This window comes from Engystomops pustulosus, chromosome 3, assembly GCF_040894005.1.
Source record: "Engystomops pustulosus chromosome 3, aEngPut4.maternal, whole genome shotgun sequence".
Lineage (NCBI taxonomy): Eukaryota > Metazoa > Chordata > Amphibia > Anura > Leptodactylidae > Engystomops > Engystomops pustulosus.
Genome location: NC_092413.1, coordinates 176,501,839 through 176,518,945, shown reverse-complemented (window position 1 = coordinate 176,518,945; position 17,107 = coordinate 176,501,839). Strand labels below are relative to the sequence as shown.

The window sequence follows — 17,107 nt, the reverse complement described above, 5'->3', positions numbered from 1 at the left end:
AATTAGTAGCTTGTAGAAGCAGCTATGCCAGCAGTAATAGTTTTCTATATTTTGTTCCACTGTTTTTAAAAATATTTTTCCACCTCAAATTCCAGGTCACACTGGACCACCATTGGAGTTTACAGATAAGACATGAGTATAACAGGAGGGATTTGCTTTTTCAAAAGGGATTTATGAAATAGATTGTGAATATAAAACGGGCTTAGCAGTTGTAATGTGAACAAAACAGGATTAATTATGTCAATTATAGTACAGACCAATGTAATGTGGGGCAGATTTTCCAGACCTTGAGGCACACATCACAACCACTCCCCCAAAACTTACCAAGGACCGGAAGAACATTTTTTAATAGCCTGTCGTTCTTGCCTATCTTGGGTTTTAGCCAGGTAAAAAAAAGCTTCGGCACAGTCGTTAATACGGTAGATCCGCAGCGGGATTAACAGATTCTTAAAGGGGTTTGCCAACGAAAGTTTTATTGCTGTTTTATTGATGGTCAGTGTAAAATCCCAGAGAGTGGGTAGTAGAAAATATGTCCTTATCGGTTGATGTCTTATTGAGATATGCAAAATTAAGAAATATTGGAATAGACAGCCACCAACACCCAAAAATCCAATTTACATTGCAGAATGACTTATGATCTTGGGCTCTATTTATGCCCCTGAAGCACAAGTACTTAAGTGGTCAAGTTATGAGAATATAACTTTATTTGCATAATTTTGAAGTCGTTTTATAAAACACCATAACTTTTATTTGTGGATGCTCTAAATACACAATCGTGCAGAATCAACGCAGGAATACAGATTTTCTGTGTTAATAAAACAAAAGCGTAAAATAAAAATGTTTTTACTGAAATTTAACCAATGGATTATGCTTTAATGTTAAAAGTCCAAAATATAATGTAATCAGACTTTTGCGTAATTAACCTTTAAACACAATGTTATGGGATTAATAAGAAGTTGTTTCCCCGGTGAGGGAGCAAAGATAACGTGGGCATGAGGTCAGAAAAAATGTAAATTTCAGGAAAGTTCTGTATGTTTATGAAGGTTTATTTTCTTACTTTGAAAAATAAAGGTTAATTATAGTTTGAGGTAGAAATTTTTTTTACTGTTTTTTAATGTATCAAAGAGAAATTCTCAAACATGATGAGAGCGTTATAGCTGAAGTGCATTAGCAATAACAACTCTCTTGCTTTATTTTTGTTCATTTTTTTCTTTTCTCAATATGCCAACATTCATAATCCAGAATAAGAAAAAAACGCGACTACTGGGGCACATAGACTTATCTGTTTACAACAGTATTCTGACATTATTTAAAATTTTAAAAAAAAATGTCTGTGCCACATTTATCAAGGATTTTAGACAGTTTTCAGACACTTGACAGACACAATGGGCCACATGTATCACTCGTTTTTTATGCTGTTTTTGCGCCTTTTGATTCAGACGCACCGTTTTTGCGCCATTTTTGCGACTAAACGCCAAACTAGCTGCGCAGCAAAAATTACCAGCTTTCCCTCATATATCTTACCAATCCAGATGTTTTGCTGCACCTAATTATACTCATCACTCACGTTTCATTTAGGCGCAAAAAACTCCAGCCCGAAGGTAGCGTAAACTGAGAAGCAGCACTGAACCCCTTTGCAGAACAGCTCATTTCTAGCAGCAAAGCTCAGTCAGACACTAGAACAGATAATACAGACATTAGATACACTGCAGACAGGAGCTGCAGACTCTATTTACAGTTCATCGCCTTCTATTTACAAAACATTCTGCAAAATCCTGAGCTCAGAGCAAGAGCTGAGAAATTTGCAGAATGTTGCAGATACTACAGACAAGTGTCCCCTTGTAATTCTGCACGGTATCACCAGTGTCTGAGGGGGATACTGTGCAGAATTACAGGGGTGCAGCAGGAAGATCAGTACTGGGGGATCCCCTCCAGGAGAAGCCCCTGCTGAGGAGGTCACTGGGTGCTGGGTGTCACACACCTGGTTGCTGTTGTGAGTGTTATCTTCATTCTGGGCTGTGGGAGAAGCAGAGAGGAGCTTGTAGCGGGATTACATGTAAGTGCCTGTATCTAACATTAAGCGAAACTGCGACAAAATTGCTCCTAAACTGTGTTAAAGTAAAGTGATTAATAGGAGGCAGAAAATTAACTTATCACAGATGGTTGTAACTTGTGATAATTTTGGCAAAACAGTGCGCCAGAATTTAGGACCCACTACTACACTTGGGTGCACAAAAGTGATAAATTTGGCCCTATATTCCTATAGTACACCAGATGTATCACCAGCACTAGTGTTACCTTATGAAACTTTGATAAATCAGCCCCAGTGTCTTAAAATAGCAGATACAAGGACAAAGGGGGACATTAATCATAGTGGGGGGAATTTCTAAACACACTTGCTCCCCAATTCTGGTGGTTTTGCATCAAAAACACTGACTAAAACGAGTTGGAAAACATTATCAATATTTATAGACCTTTCTTTGGCACTTTCTTGACTAGTCCGATGAAGGGGGTGCTACCTTTGGGAGATAGGTGTGGCCTGTGCCCAAAATTCTGGTGCACAGTTTAGACCAACTTAAAGTAGGTCTAAAGTAGGAACCGACATTCTTATACGGCACCAGAATTCATCATCACAGTGATAAATCTGGCACAGGAAAAGACAGGTGTTTTCCAGCTAGGAACTGGCGGAGCCTGAGACACATTGTTAAATACCCCCAGTGTGTCTTACATTCACCTATTTTTGCATCTGGTTTGTTCTTTTTTTTGGGGCTTGTGATTTATGATTTGATCTAGTTCTGCCTTAGTAAATGAGTTTTTGAATTGTTGCGTGTTCGATTCATTTGCTCCTAATTTTGCTTCAAATTTGTCTCAAATTATTACCCTACATAGTCGATCTCAATTGTGACCAATAATGAAACGAGATTGACAAAAGTTGACAGAAAAGTCATGGTTTCATTTTTGCACAAAAAAGTAACTGCTTGTCCAATGTCAGAGCAGGTGTATTTTTGTGACTTTCCAGGCGCAAAATTGTGATATATGCCATGTAAACACCTGCAAAACAGCCAACAACTATGTCAGATAAGGGGCAGACACTCACAACCACCAAGTACTGGACTTTTGCTTGCACCAAAAAAAGTTGCAAATTAGAGACAAATGTAATAACTGCATCAAAAAAATTGTGGAAAAAAAAAGGCAAAAACAATGTCCCCCAAACGATCTTGGTGTAATTTCCAAAATTAGAGGTTTGATAAATATGTGATAAACATTTAGGAGGGGTATTTATCAGGACATCTACATCACTTAAATGAGGTAGAAGCCCTGAAATAATTGCAAATGCTAGTACATGCATTTAGAGGTCGTGTATTTACTTGTTAATGTCCTTTTCAAATGCCTGGAAAGTGTCCAAGAAAGAAATATGGAGCACAATAACTACAGTAGTTAAAAAAAATTACCATAATAACTAATACGCAACCATAACAATTGAAAGAAAGTCAATACAGCACCAAAGATAACAATAGAGCTATAGACAATAGAGGCAGGAATACAGTCATATTGACTTGCCTACAGAATTCAATGGAGGATGAAAAAGAAGATGCTAAATATTTTTTAGGCTCCATTACCTAACAATAGCTCTCTAGTGACATTGTTACAATTCTGAATAATACAGGCAGCCAATACACTATGAAATGTTATATATAAGTAGAGGGTTTCACAGCCTGGTTGTCAGCACTTGTGAAGAAGCCAATGTTATATTATTTTCTCATCTCTACCTATATGTATGTATTATTTATGGCTGATAGAGAAGCTCCACTCTTATACAATAAACCAATTTCCATACTAATATTCTACAACCGGCAAGTGAATCCGAGACATGGAAATGATGGGGGCCCCCTCGTTTCTGCAGACTTGTTGAAACCACACAGGTTAAAAGATGCCTCAAAAATGTACAAATATTTCATGTACGTGTTTAATAGAATAACAGGAAAGATGTGTAATTTACTGCTCTAGAGACTACTGTTCCAGATCAAAAGAAATTAAATGTAGTGTGAGTAAAATACCTGCCTGTGTCACCATCAGATGTGTTGTGTGTGACTCTAAAAATTCTTCTTTATCTACTCTGCAACCGTATGTGCGGCCCTGCATGAAGGACCTCGGTGTTACAGTATGAAGCCCTATGCTGTTAGGAAAAATTGCTTTGAAAATAGATGAGAAATGGGGAGCATATGGAACCATCCCCTATGACCCTACAATCTGACATAAAAATGACCCCGGGAGGGTGGATAAGGACGATTCTATTGGAACCTGATTTTAGAGCCACTACAGTTTACTTTATACAAGTTCATTATAAACACTCTAACAGACCTTGAAACTTTTATGTTCTATGCGTGTGTAATATAAAGTGGATTTGATATGATCTGTATAGGTGGAGGATTGGGCCAAAGAAAACCAGTTCAATGAGAAGATGGGCTGGCAAATGAAAAACATGTACAATAAATGAACTGTTTTGTTGGTGACCAGAGATATTTCACCTAATATCTTGTTCCATTAGTAGGTAGCTAATGAGCCTTATAAGATTCATTTAATATTTTGGGCTTATATGTTCACATTTTCTAGCAGACACCAAAACATTTTTCTCCCTGTGAAATATCCTTAATATTACATCGGGCACTTTTAAGTGCCAGGATTCCATAAGGAGACATCATAAAAGGGGTATTCCATGACGATGATGGCACAATGCTGAACAAGAGGTACACTGGCGGATCAGCTGACTAAGCTCTTTGAGGGTTAAGTGAAGGCGAGAGAGAAGATGGCAGGTATGTAAAAGCTACCTATTTTCTAGGATGTAGTGGGCATTATAGCTGAGAGGTGCCGTTTCTTGTGTTAGTCTATCAGTGGTAACAGCCAATCATGCCAAAGGGGTAGAATTTTTGGTATAATTTATCAATTGAGTAGATGATAGAATATAGAGGGATGTGATTTCCTGAACTCACTTGCTTCTAATAATAATGACGTAAGAGGGAATCCATTTTGCTTTTTGTATTATTACTGGAACCGATGGCTTTATACAATGTTTTGTGACTTGTGTATGGGTTATGGTTGGCTCAAAGGAAACCCAGCCAAATTCAGCCCATAACTAGCATAAAATGGCAAAAATGTTGTTTGTGTCAATGTAGACTTTACCTAATATTTTGGCCATTTTGTTAATAAATGCACCTTAATAGACAGCCAAAGGCCCTCATAAGATTTATTTTGTAATTGGTGAATTATTATTATTAGTTATTTATGGGTAATATTGTATGGTAGATTTTGAAAAAACTATATGTAGAATGTCCATTATTTTATACTGAGAGCTGATAGTGGTCAAAATTCCATCTGGACACATATGGAGTATAACATATTGAGTCATAATATCGGTATCATCACATAGCTATGATGTCACAAATCTGAGCAGCGGGTATATGTTTCATGATCAGTTGACTCTTTGAGGGTTTAGGGTAGGTGAGAGAATATGGAAGGTATGTAGAGGACACTGTTTGGTAACGGTGTTGCTTTCTCTACAGGATTATCAGGGGTGACGATTAGAGATGAGCGAACATACTCGTCCGCTCGAGAAAATGGCAGCTCCCGCCGTTTTGCTTTTTGGCGGCCAGAAACAGAGCCAATCACAAGCCAGGAGACTCTGCACTCCACCCAGCATGACGTGGTACCCTTACACGTAGATAGCAGTGGTTGGCTGGCCAGATCAGGTGACCCTGGGATAGACTAGCCGCTGCCCGCGCTGCTCGGATCATTCTCTGTCTGGATGCCGCTAGGGAGAGAGCTGCTGCTGGTCAGGGAAAGCGTTAGGGTGTTCTATTAGCTTACTGTTAGGCAGGAGTGATTCTACAACAACCCAACAGCCCTTCTTAGGGCTACAATAACGTTATACTTTTTTTTTTTATTTGCTTGTGGCTGGGCTTGCTGGCACTAGTAGTGCAGCTAGTACCATATTGTGAGGAATTTGCAGGGGGACTTGCTACCGTTGTGTTTAGCTCTTAGTGACACACATATCCACCTCAAACACCAAAGTGGGAAAATTTATTAGGGGTTTGATTTCAATTAGGCACAGTCTGCCAGTTTCTTTTTATTTTACGTTTATTTTTTTAATAACTCAGTGTCATCTCATCTGGCATAGTAGGGTGCTTTCATACTTGGCTAGAAAATAGCCATAGGAGAATCCAAACGGCTTACTTACGCCTACAGTAGCGTTATATATATTTGATTTCTGGTTGATCTGCTGGTGGCTGTACTTGCTGCAGTGCATCTACTAGCAAATTGTGAGCAATTTGGAGTGAGACTTGCGACCGCTGTGTTTTGCGCTTAGTGACGCACATATCCATCGCAAAGACCGAAGTGGGAAAATTTATTAGGGCCCGGGGTTGTATTTCAATTAGGCACAGTCTGCCATTTCCTTTTTTATTTTACGTTTATTTTTTTCATAACTCAGCGTCATCTCATCTGGCATAGCAGTGTGCTTTCATACTTGGCTAGAAAATAGCCATAGCAATAGGATAGCATCGTTTGGTTTTAAAAACTAAAAAACACAAAAAAAAACAAAAAAAACAAAAAAAAGTTAAAAAAAATTAAAGTTAACTCTCATTTTCAAAATGTTTAACCCGAGGGCTAGGGGTAGAGGACGAGGGCGGGGACGTGGGCGTCCAACTACTGCAGGGGTCAGAGGCCGTGGTCCTGGGCGGGGTGAGACACCACCTGCTTATGAGGGAGCAGGGGAACGCTGCAGAGCTACACTCCCTAGGTTCATGTCTGAAGTTACTGGGACTCGTGGTAGAGCACTGTTGAGGCCAGAACAGTGCGAACAGGTGATGTCGTGGATTGCCGACAATGCTTCGAGCAATTTGTCCACCAGTCAGTCTTCCACGCAGTCCACCCATGTCACCGAAATCGGCACTCCTCCAGCTCCTGCACCTCAGCCTCCTCCCCCCCAGTCTGCCCCCTCCCAGGAAAATTTGGCATTTGAACCGGCATACTCTGAGGAACTGTTTTCTGGACCCTTCCCACAGTCACAAACCACTTGTCCGGTTGCTGCTGAGCAATTTTCCGATGCCCAGGTTTTCCACCAGTCGCAGTCTGTGGGTGATGATGACCTTCTTGACGTAGTGGAAGAAGTGTGTAAAGAGGTGTCCGACGATGAGGAGACACGGTTGTCAGACAGTGTGGAAGTTGTTGTCAGGGTAGGAAGTCTGAGGGGGGAGCAGACTGAGGGATCGGAGGATGATGAGGTGACAGACCCAAGCTGGGTTGATAGGCCGGGTGAACACAGTGCTTCTGAGACGGAGGAGAGTCCTCGACCAGAACAGGTTGGAAGAGGCAGTGGTGGGGCCAGACGGAGAGGCAGGGCCAGACCTGGTGCATCAGCGCCAAATGTGTCAACTAGTGAAGCTCCCGTGGCGAGGGCTCCTGCGGCGAGGGCTAGATTTTCAGAAGTCTGGAGGTTCTTTAAGGAAACACCGGATGACCGACGGACTGTGGTGTGCAACATTTGCCAAACCAGGATCAGCAGGGGTTCCACCACTAATAGCTTAACTACCACCAGTATGCGCAGGCATATGAATGCTAAACACCCCACTCAGTGGCAACAAGCCCGTTCACCTCCGGCCGTGCACACCACTGCTCCTTCCCCTGTGTCAGCTGATAGTCAGCCCCCTGCCCAGGACCCTGCCACAAAAACCCCATCGTCGCCTCCACGATCCTCCACAGCATCCACCAGCGTTCAGCTCTCCATACCCCAGATGCTGGAGCGGAAACGCAAATATAGTGCAACCCACCCGCACGCCCAAGCCCTTAATGTCCACATCTCCAGATTGCTCAGCCTGGAGATGCTGCCCTATAGGCTAGTAGAGACCGAGGCCTTTCGCAACCTCATGGCGGCGGCCGCCCCTCGGTATTCGGTCCCCAGCCGCCACTACTTTTCCCGATGTGCCGTCCCAGCCCTGCACCAGCACGTGTCAGACAACATCATCCGTGCCCTGACCAACGCCGTTTCTGACAAGGTCCACCTGACCACGGACACGTGGACGAGTGCTGCCGGGCAGGGCCACTATATATCGCTGTCGGCACATTGGGTTAACTTGGTGGAGGCTGGGACTGAGTCTGACCCTGCGGCTGGTCATATACTGCCGACGCCAAGGATTGCGGGGCCTACCTCGGTCCAGGTGTTTCAGGCCTACTATGCCTCCTCCTCCTCCCACCCCTCCTCCACCTCCTCCTCCGAACTACCATCCGTGGGCATGGCGCCATCAGTCGGTAGCTCTAGGCACAGCAGCAGTGCCGTCGCTAAGCGACAGCAGGCGGTGCTCAAACTGCTGAGCCTAGGCGATAAAAGGCACACCGCCCAGGAACTATTACAGGGCATCACGGCGCAGACTGATCTGTGGCTGGCACCGCTGAACCTGAAGCCAGGCATGGTTGTGTGTGACAACGGCCGTAACCTGGTTGCGGCTCTGCAACTCGGCAGACTGACACATGTGCCATGCCTGGCCCATGTGTTAAATCTGATAGTTCAGCGTTTCCTCAAGACATACCCCAATCTGTCTGATTTGCTCACGAAGGTGCGCCGCATCTGTGGGCATTTCAGGAAGTCCAGCACAGATGCTGCCACTCTCAGGGCAGCGCAGCGCCGCCTCCAACTACCCGCTCACCGACTGTTGTGCGCCGTGCCCACGAGGTGGAATTCAACACTGACCATGTTATCCAGAGTTTACCAGCAGCGCCGAGCGATTGTAGACTGCCAGATGTCAACTTCCACCAGAACTGGTAGTCAGGTCAGTCAGCTTCCTCAAGTCTACAATGAGGAGTGGACGTGGATGTCTGATATCTGTCAGGTGCTGAGTAACTTTGAGGAGTCAACACAGATGGTCAGTGGCGATGCCGCAATCATCAGCCTCACCATCCCGCTGCTTGGCCTGTTGAAAAAAACTCTGATCAGCATGAAGTCGGAAGCTTTGCGCTCGTCACAAGAGACGGGGGAAGAAGATTTCCTTGTTGATAGCCAAAGCACCCTTAGGTCTGTTTCTCAGCGCATATCGGAGGAGGTGGAGGTGGAGGAGGATGAGGAGGAAGAGGAGGAGAATGTTGGCGAGACACAAGAGGGGACCATTGTTGAGTCCTTCACTGTTCAGCGTGTATGGGCAGAAGAAGAGAAGTTGGAGGAGTTGGAGGAGGAGGAAATGGACAGTCAGGCCAGTGAGGGGAGTGAATTCTTACGCGTTGGTACTCTGGCGCATATGGCAGATTTCATGCTAGGCTGCCTATCCCGTGACCCTCGCGTTCAAAGAATTTATTCCAGCACCGATTACTGGGTGTTCACTCTCCTGGACCCACGGTACAAGCAAAATCTTTCCACTCTCATCCCTGGAGAGGAAAGGAGTGTGAGAATGCATGAATACCAGCAGGCCCTGGTGCACAAGCTGAAACAGTATTTCCCTTCTGACAGCGCTAGCGGCAGAGTGCGTAGTTCTGCGGGACAAGTAGCGAGGGAGAGTAGGCGAGCAGGCAGCTTGTCCAGCACTGGCAAGAGTACGCTTTACAAGGCTTTTGCCAGCTTTATGTCACCCCAGCAAGACACTGTCACCTGTCCCCAGTCTCGGCAGAGTAGGGCTGATCTTTACAGAAAGATGGTGAGGGAGTACGTAGCTGACCATACCATCGTCCTAAATGATCACACAGCTCCCTACAACTACTGGGTTTCAAAGCTGGACATGTGGCACAAACTGGCGCTGTACGCCTTGGAGGTTCTTGCCTGCCCTGCCGCTAGCGTCTTGTCCGAGCGGGTTTTCAGTGCAGCTGGTGGCATCATCACCGATAAGCGTACACGCCTGTCGACTGACAGCGCTGACAGGCTGACGCTTATTAAGATGAATAAAGCCTGGATTTCTCATAATTTCCAATCTCCACCAGGTGAAGGAAGCTCAAGCTGAATAATTTATCCACTCCTCCTCCTCCTCATTTTCCTCCTTCTCCTCCTCTTTGTACAGTAAAGCAGAGGAAACTGGCTATTTTTTGACAGGGCCCACTGGCTCTAGCTATAGTACTTTATGCATTTAATTTTTCTGGAGGGCCACCGACCCGGTCCTCTGTTTTAAACAATTTTTGGGAGTGCCACATACAGGCACTCAATCTATTAAATTTTTCTGGAGGGCCACCTACCTGCTCCTCTGGTTTGAAAACTTTTTTGGACTGCCACATACAGGCACTCAATCTATTCCATTTTTCTGGAGGGCCACCTACCTGCTCCTCTGGTTTGAAAACTTTTTTGGACTGCCACATACAGGCACTCAATCTATTCCATTTTTCTGGAGGGCCACCTACCTGCTCCTCTGGTTTGAAAACTTTTTTGGACTGCCACATACGGGCACTCAATCTATTCCATTTTTCTGGAGGGCCACCTACCTGCTCCTCTGGTTTGAAAACTTTTTTGGACTGCCACATACAGGCACTCAATCTATTCCATTTTTCTGGAGGGCCACCTACCTGCTCCTCTGGTTTGAAAACTTTTTTGGACTGCCACATACAGGCACTCAATCTATTCCATTTTTCTGGAGGGCCACCTACCTGCTCCTCTGGTTTGAAAACTTTTTTGGACTGCCACATACAGGCACTCAATCTATTCCATTTTTCTGGAGGGCCACCTACCTGCTCCTCTGGTTTGAAAACTTTTTTGGACTGCCACATACAGGCACTCAATCTATTCCATTTTTCTGGAGGGCCACCTACCTGCTCCTCTGGTTTGAAAACTTTTTTGGACTGCCACATACAGGCACTCAATCTATTCCATTTTTCTGGAGGGCCACCTACCTGCTCCTCTGGTTTGAAAACTTTTTTGGACTGCCACATACAGGCACTCAATCTATTCCATTTTTCTGGAGGGCCACCTACCTGCTCCTCTGGTTTGAAAACTTTTTTGGACTGCCACATACAGGCACTCAATCTATTCAATTTTTCTGGAGGGCCACCTACCTGCTCCTCTGGTTTGAAAACTTTTTTGGACTGCCACATACAGGCACTCAATCTATTCCATTTTTCTGGAGGGCCACCTACCTGCTCCTCTGGTTTGAAAACTTTTTTGGACTGCCACATACAGGCACTATCCAAATTAAATTGTCTCCATAGCAGCCTCCACACGTTGTCTCCATTGCTACCTCCAAAAGTCGTCCATATAGCTGCCTCCATACATCGTCCCTTTATCAAACGAGGTGTGTCAGGCAGAAATGTGGGTTGTTTTCATGGATTCCACATCAAAGTTGTTAACTTTGTCGCCACCCAGCTGTGTTATCCACAAAATATACTGGCAAACTTTTATCATTTACCAATATTATTTCAGCGCTTCTTGCGCTTCTGTTTACATTCCCCTCACCCGCCATATCCTAAACTTATAAGAACGCTACTACACTTGATCTTATACAAAAGGTTCTTAGAAGTGCTGTTTGGGGAGTAGCCTAGAGACACGGGCTTGGATTGGCGAAAGCTCGCCTGGCAGCAGAGCGGCAGCTCCATGCCAAGAACCAACTAACATAGTTTTAACTGCAGCACCTTTAATCTACTACTAGTTCACTGCCTCCATACATGGTCCCCTTATCAAACGAGCTGTGTCAGGCAGAATTTTGGGTTGTTTTCATGGCTTCCATGTTAACTTTGTCGCCACCCTGCTGTGTAATCCACAAAATATACTGGCAAACTTTTATCATGTACCGATCTTATTTGAGCGCTTCTTGCTCACCTCCTTTGGTTCCTCTCTGCCACCCATTGGTTTGAAGCCTGAGTCCATTTAGGGTATGTCGCCATGCCACTCTCTAGCCTGCCGCTGCTGCCGCTGCCTCTGCATGAAGTCCCCTATAGTGTCAGGGTCAATTATTGGATGTTTTAGATGCTATCTAGCTTCATTCTGTCACTCTGTCATGGCCATGCTGTTGCCCATAATTTTGGCATAATGGTGCGATTAAGCAGCCTCAGAGGCATCCATGCATGCTGCCCCTGCTGTTTCCTGTCCATTTCCGTGGTGTTTCCATCCTTTTCTGAGGTTCCCAGGTGTTTGGCCAAGCTTCCCTGTGCAGAGCCTTGGTCCCCTTGAAAAATGCTCGAGTCTCCCATTGACTTCAATGGGGCTCGTTATTCGAGACGAGCACTCGAGCATTGGGAAAAGTTCGTCTCGAATAACGAGTACCCGAGCATTTTAGTGCTCGCTCTTCTCTAGTGACGATTGATTAGGGAAAGAAGCAGGAACTGTAGTAGGAAAATATTTAAGAAAGGGTATATGATATATGATGGAATGTACAGGACTGTCCATAGAGATAATATGAGAGGGGTCTCATTTATAATTATAGTTTTACTAAAAGTATATTTACTTGCATCACCAAGTTGCTAGTAGTGTAATTTTTTACCATGTTAGCCATGGAAAGCAGAAGAAGAGTGAAGAAATCGGCGATACCTTTTTGAGGCTAACAAACTCACTTAGCCTCAAAAAGGTATCGCCTGATTTCTTCACTCTTCTACTGGCATTACCTGCAGACACAAGAATGTTATATACAGTTCAGTTGTAAAAATGATCTTTAGTAACCGGTAAAATGCACCAGTAGTTATTTGGAATCATTATTATATGGATAAGTCAAGGGAAAACTTTACACAATGGCACATTACATTTCTTTGCCGATCAATATTAGAAGTTATTAATCAGCCCCACAGACACTCATATTCAGAGGAGTTGCTTATATTTAAGGGGAAATATGTTCTACTAATGTCTAGGAGTCCTAAATATATAAGATTGTGTCTTTATAATGTATAAAAATTTGTTTGCATTTTGTATTTACTGTAGACGGAAAAGAGATTTTTGCATACGCATTGATCTTGGTGATAGGATTGGCGATTATTATTTGGACTCTTCATTATATCTGGTAAGTTATCATAGACAAGCCATAAAACACTCCACTTTTCTAATGGCAACTATTTACAAGTGAAGCTACATTCACATGATGTAGGTACGGTGGGCATACATTGGCGCTGCGGAGAGGAGCAGGGGGTGAGCACGGCACCGTATCATGTAGAAATATTGGACATGTCTTATCTTTCTACAGGCTATGCAGCGGCACCATACCGCTCCCGTATTGTGCCGTGAGCCCATAGAATTGTATGGGGGCCGTATATCGGCCGTATATACGTCGGCCGTATATACGTCGGCCGTATATACGTCCCTCATACATGTGTGTGAATGTAGCCTGAGATTGATTTATACATGTATATAGTAGATATGTTTATTAAATATTTTTGTGATGGTACTATTGTTTTATTTTTTTTAGGAAGAAGATTAAAGCTTGTCAAGCAGATGAGCTTAGGGCTGTATTAGTCCACAACCCAGGTAACTATAATACTGGACTTGGTTTCTATTTTAATTTTATACTTATAATGTGTAGTGCAACTTACAGAATCTTCTTGTCCCCCTTTTTTTTCAACAGAAACTCCATTTCCAGACATCAAAGAGGAGGACATTACCATTTGGGTTACTTCAGTTGTTGGCTAGAACATCAACCACATTGTCATTCACATTAATAGTATCATCTACAATTACATAATCTAAGTAACTTTGGAGAAAAGCATCATCAATGTCAAGTTTATAAAAGCATCAACATAATCAATAGCTTTATATAGTATGTACTGTTTTAGTGTTTATAATGTTTCATCAAAATGCCTTTTATTGAGGGTAAGAAAGGTGGAAATATTTATTAACTTTACTAGGTCCTTTCGAAAATGGTGATGTCCTGCGCTACCAGCATCTTAGGGACGGCGTGCTACCACAGGTAATTTAAATGCAGCTGGTGACTTTTCCTGTGGAATTTTAATAGTTAACACACAATCAGTGCCATTAATGGGGGGGGGGGGGCTCAGCTAAAATCGCCCCGACACAAACTTGAAATTTGCGTGTTTCAGACCTCTGAACACTAATTGTAAGCCCTCCTTCCCCTTGCTCAAGATCTCTGCAGTTTTTGTACCTTGTACTTATTCATCACCATGTAATTAATGGTGCGCTAAACAATAATAATAACAGCTTAGTAAAACAGATCAGTCACCTAGACTAATGGCCAGTAATCTCTGTGCTTTGAACTATAGACCAGAACATATTGCAATTATTATGGTATGAATATAATATTTGATCTCTTTGATCTCATGGGGTCCAAAGTATCTTGCACCATAAAAAGTCACCAGTATTAATCGTAAGATGTGGATATTCAAGCAGTGAAATCTAATAAAAATGAATCATAGATCTCATAGAGCTGTCAAGGAAAAAGTTTAATATTGTATAATTTATTGTCCATTGTCTTATATTATTATAATGATAACCATATCTCATCGATTTCTTTCCTCAGATTGTAAGAAAACCTGCAATCACTTCTTCCTTTAGGAAATCTTCAGTACCAAGAAAAGAGGAAGTGACAGCATTTTAAGAAGGAAACATATATAAAATTGTTATTCTCCTGAATAACATAGAAAATTTCTGCACAATTTGTGTTTTTGCATTGCAAATAATAAAGTATTAAAATAAAAACTGCTGACTGTGAAGGGGTCTGTGAACACAAATTGGAACTGAAAAATTTAAAAAAGTTATTAAGGTAGCAGATGTGCTGGAGTCCACCACAATCTGGCTGATAAAGTGCAATTGGCAAAGAAAATCTCACTGTTTACCTGAGGTACCAAAACTGGTGTCCACCCGGATGACTAACACCCCAACACACATTTCAGCATGCATCCAGGCAGACCAAGGGTTAAAAAGAGGTGAGAGTCAATAAGAAGTGTAAGCACACACGTATTAACAATCAAGTAATGACCAAGGTTTGGCGGAGGGATGGCGCAGAGGGAAGGTGGAGATCTACGGAGAATTGCTACTGTAGATCAATGTGGGGGGGGGGAGGGGTGGAGGTGGGAGAGGGGGATACCGACAGGGGGGTGGGATTTTTTTTGGGGTGGGGTTTTTCTTTTTTTTTTTTTTTTTTTTTTTCCAACTTAAATGGGTTCTAGGGTAAGAATCCTTGCTTGGAATGTGAGGGGCCTTAGTAACAGACTAAGGAGGTGTATGATCTTCGACCGGATTAAGAGGCATTTACCAGCAGTTGTATGTCTAACTGAGACTCACTTAATAGCAGAGCACCAGGATCGGATCAGGAAAAAGTGGGTTGGAAAAATTTATCACTCATACGGGAATATTTACTCACGGGGAGTATCAGTTCTGATTCACTCAGATATAGACTTTAAATTGCACAGTAAACAAATAGATAAGGAAGGGAGATATGTTTTTTTGTATGGAAAAATGGCTGGCCAGCAGATTGTGCTGGCATTTGTGTATATTCCCCCACCCTTCTCTCCAGGTATATTTGCAGAACTCTTAAAATTTAGGGAAGGAAAGGAAAGTTTCCCACTTTTAATAGTGGGGGACTTGAATGCAATATTCAATAACGAGTTAGATAGGATGAGTTTGGAAAAACGGGAGGGAGGAATCACTACGGAACGGAGTTCCAAGTTGACTATTTTGTGTAATGAACTTGGCCTGGTGGATGTATGGCGTACTAAATATGGCACTAAAAGAGCATTTTCCTATTTTAGTAAAACACATAGTTTAATGACTCGTATTGACCATTGTTTAGTAACCCAATCCTTCGTTCATAGCATTATGAAGATGCAATACGAACCAATAATCGTCTCTGACCATGGCCCTGTGACGGTAGAGATAGGGATAGAGGGAAAAAAAAGCAAAAGTTTTAGGCTTAATCCATATTGGCTCACTATATTGGGGGACACGATAGATGTAAGAAGATCGATAACTGAGTTTTGGATGGCAAATCTAAACTCAGCAGATAAATGGACCACTTGGGACGCACTTAAAGCACATCTGAGAGGAGTGTTCAAAAGGGGTATCATAGATGCCAAAAGGGCGTTCAGTCAGGAAGAACGACAGCTTAAAACAAAATATACTGAAGCTGTCAATAGCCCACGGGGTCCACAATACGAAGGGTCGAGTAAGGCAGTGTTGACTGCCAAAGAGAAGTACGAGAGTTTCTTGGAGGGAAAAGCACGACACAAAATGTTTTTCAATGGGCAAAGGTACTTTACGGAGGGAGGCAAAGCGGGCAGAATGTTAGCACAAATGACCCAGCCCCTAAATAAAAATAGCTATATTGCCGCAATTCGTGGGGAGCGGGGTGCGATTGTAAAGGAAGCAGGTGAGGTGATAAAACAATTTAAATCTTTTTATGAATTCCTATACACCTCGGGAGCCCCGGATTCGAAATCAGAAGTTAATGCATATTTAAGCAGAATAAAATTCCCCACACTCTCTGCACAACATAGAGAGAAACTGGAGGCAGAAATTACTCTGGCGGAGTTACTTGGGACTGTAAAGGGATGTACTAAAGACTCATCTCCAGGGTCAGATGGCCTACCTTTTGCTCTATACAGAAAGTATGGGGCGGAACTAATGCCGTTGTTTTTAAATGTCTTGGAAGACCCAGAGATGAAGGGGAGGGTTTCGGTTCCATGTCAGAAGCAAACATTATAGTAATCCCAAAAAAAGACAAAGATCTGTTAGAGGTGGGTTCTTATCGACCCATCTCGCTATTGAATACAGACGCAAAGATCGTAGCCAGATTGTTAGCAAATAGACTCCAGGAGGTCATCACTACTATCATCCATACAGATCAGAATGGATTTATGCCAGGACGCAGAATGAACGAATGTATCCATAGGCTATATTCGGCAATGGAGATGGGGGAGGGAGGACTCCGCTCTATCCTGTGTTTAGATGCCGTGAAGGCGTTTGACAGGGTAGAGTGGTGCTTCCTTTGGTCCGTATTAGAATGCTTTGGTTTTGGCCCCAATTTTATCAGACGGATCCAAAGTTTATATGCAGCTCCGAGGGCAAGAGTAGTGGTGAACGGAGCGCAATCTGACCCGTTTCCTCTGACCAGAGGAACAAGACAGGGGTGCCCCCTGTCCCCTCTACTTTATGCTATATACATCGAACCTCTGGCAATCCTGCTGAGGCAGGATGGACAGATAGTGGGTGGAG

The 17,107-nt window shown here is 43.1% G+C and overlaps 1 long non-coding RNA gene across 3 annotated transcripts; it reads left to right on the top strand.

The window, feature by feature from the left end:
* Positions 1-4,731: 4,731 nt before the first annotated feature.
* LOC140120631 (uncharacterized) lies at positions 4,732-14,542 on the top strand. 3 transcript variants are annotated; one of them, XR_011853918.1, is made up of 6 exons: positions 4,732-4,814; positions 12,869-12,947; positions 13,350-13,408; positions 13,506-13,697; positions 13,786-13,847; positions 14,415-14,542. It is a non-coding gene; the product is annotated as an uncharacterized lncRNA (long non-coding RNA). The 3 variants fall into 3 exon arrangements; XR_011853919.1 differs by lacking the exon at positions 4,732-4,814 and adding an exon at positions 5,477-5,516; XR_011853920.1 differs by lacking the exon at positions 13,786-13,847.
* The last annotated feature ends 2,565 nt before the right edge of the window (positions 14,543-17,107 follow it).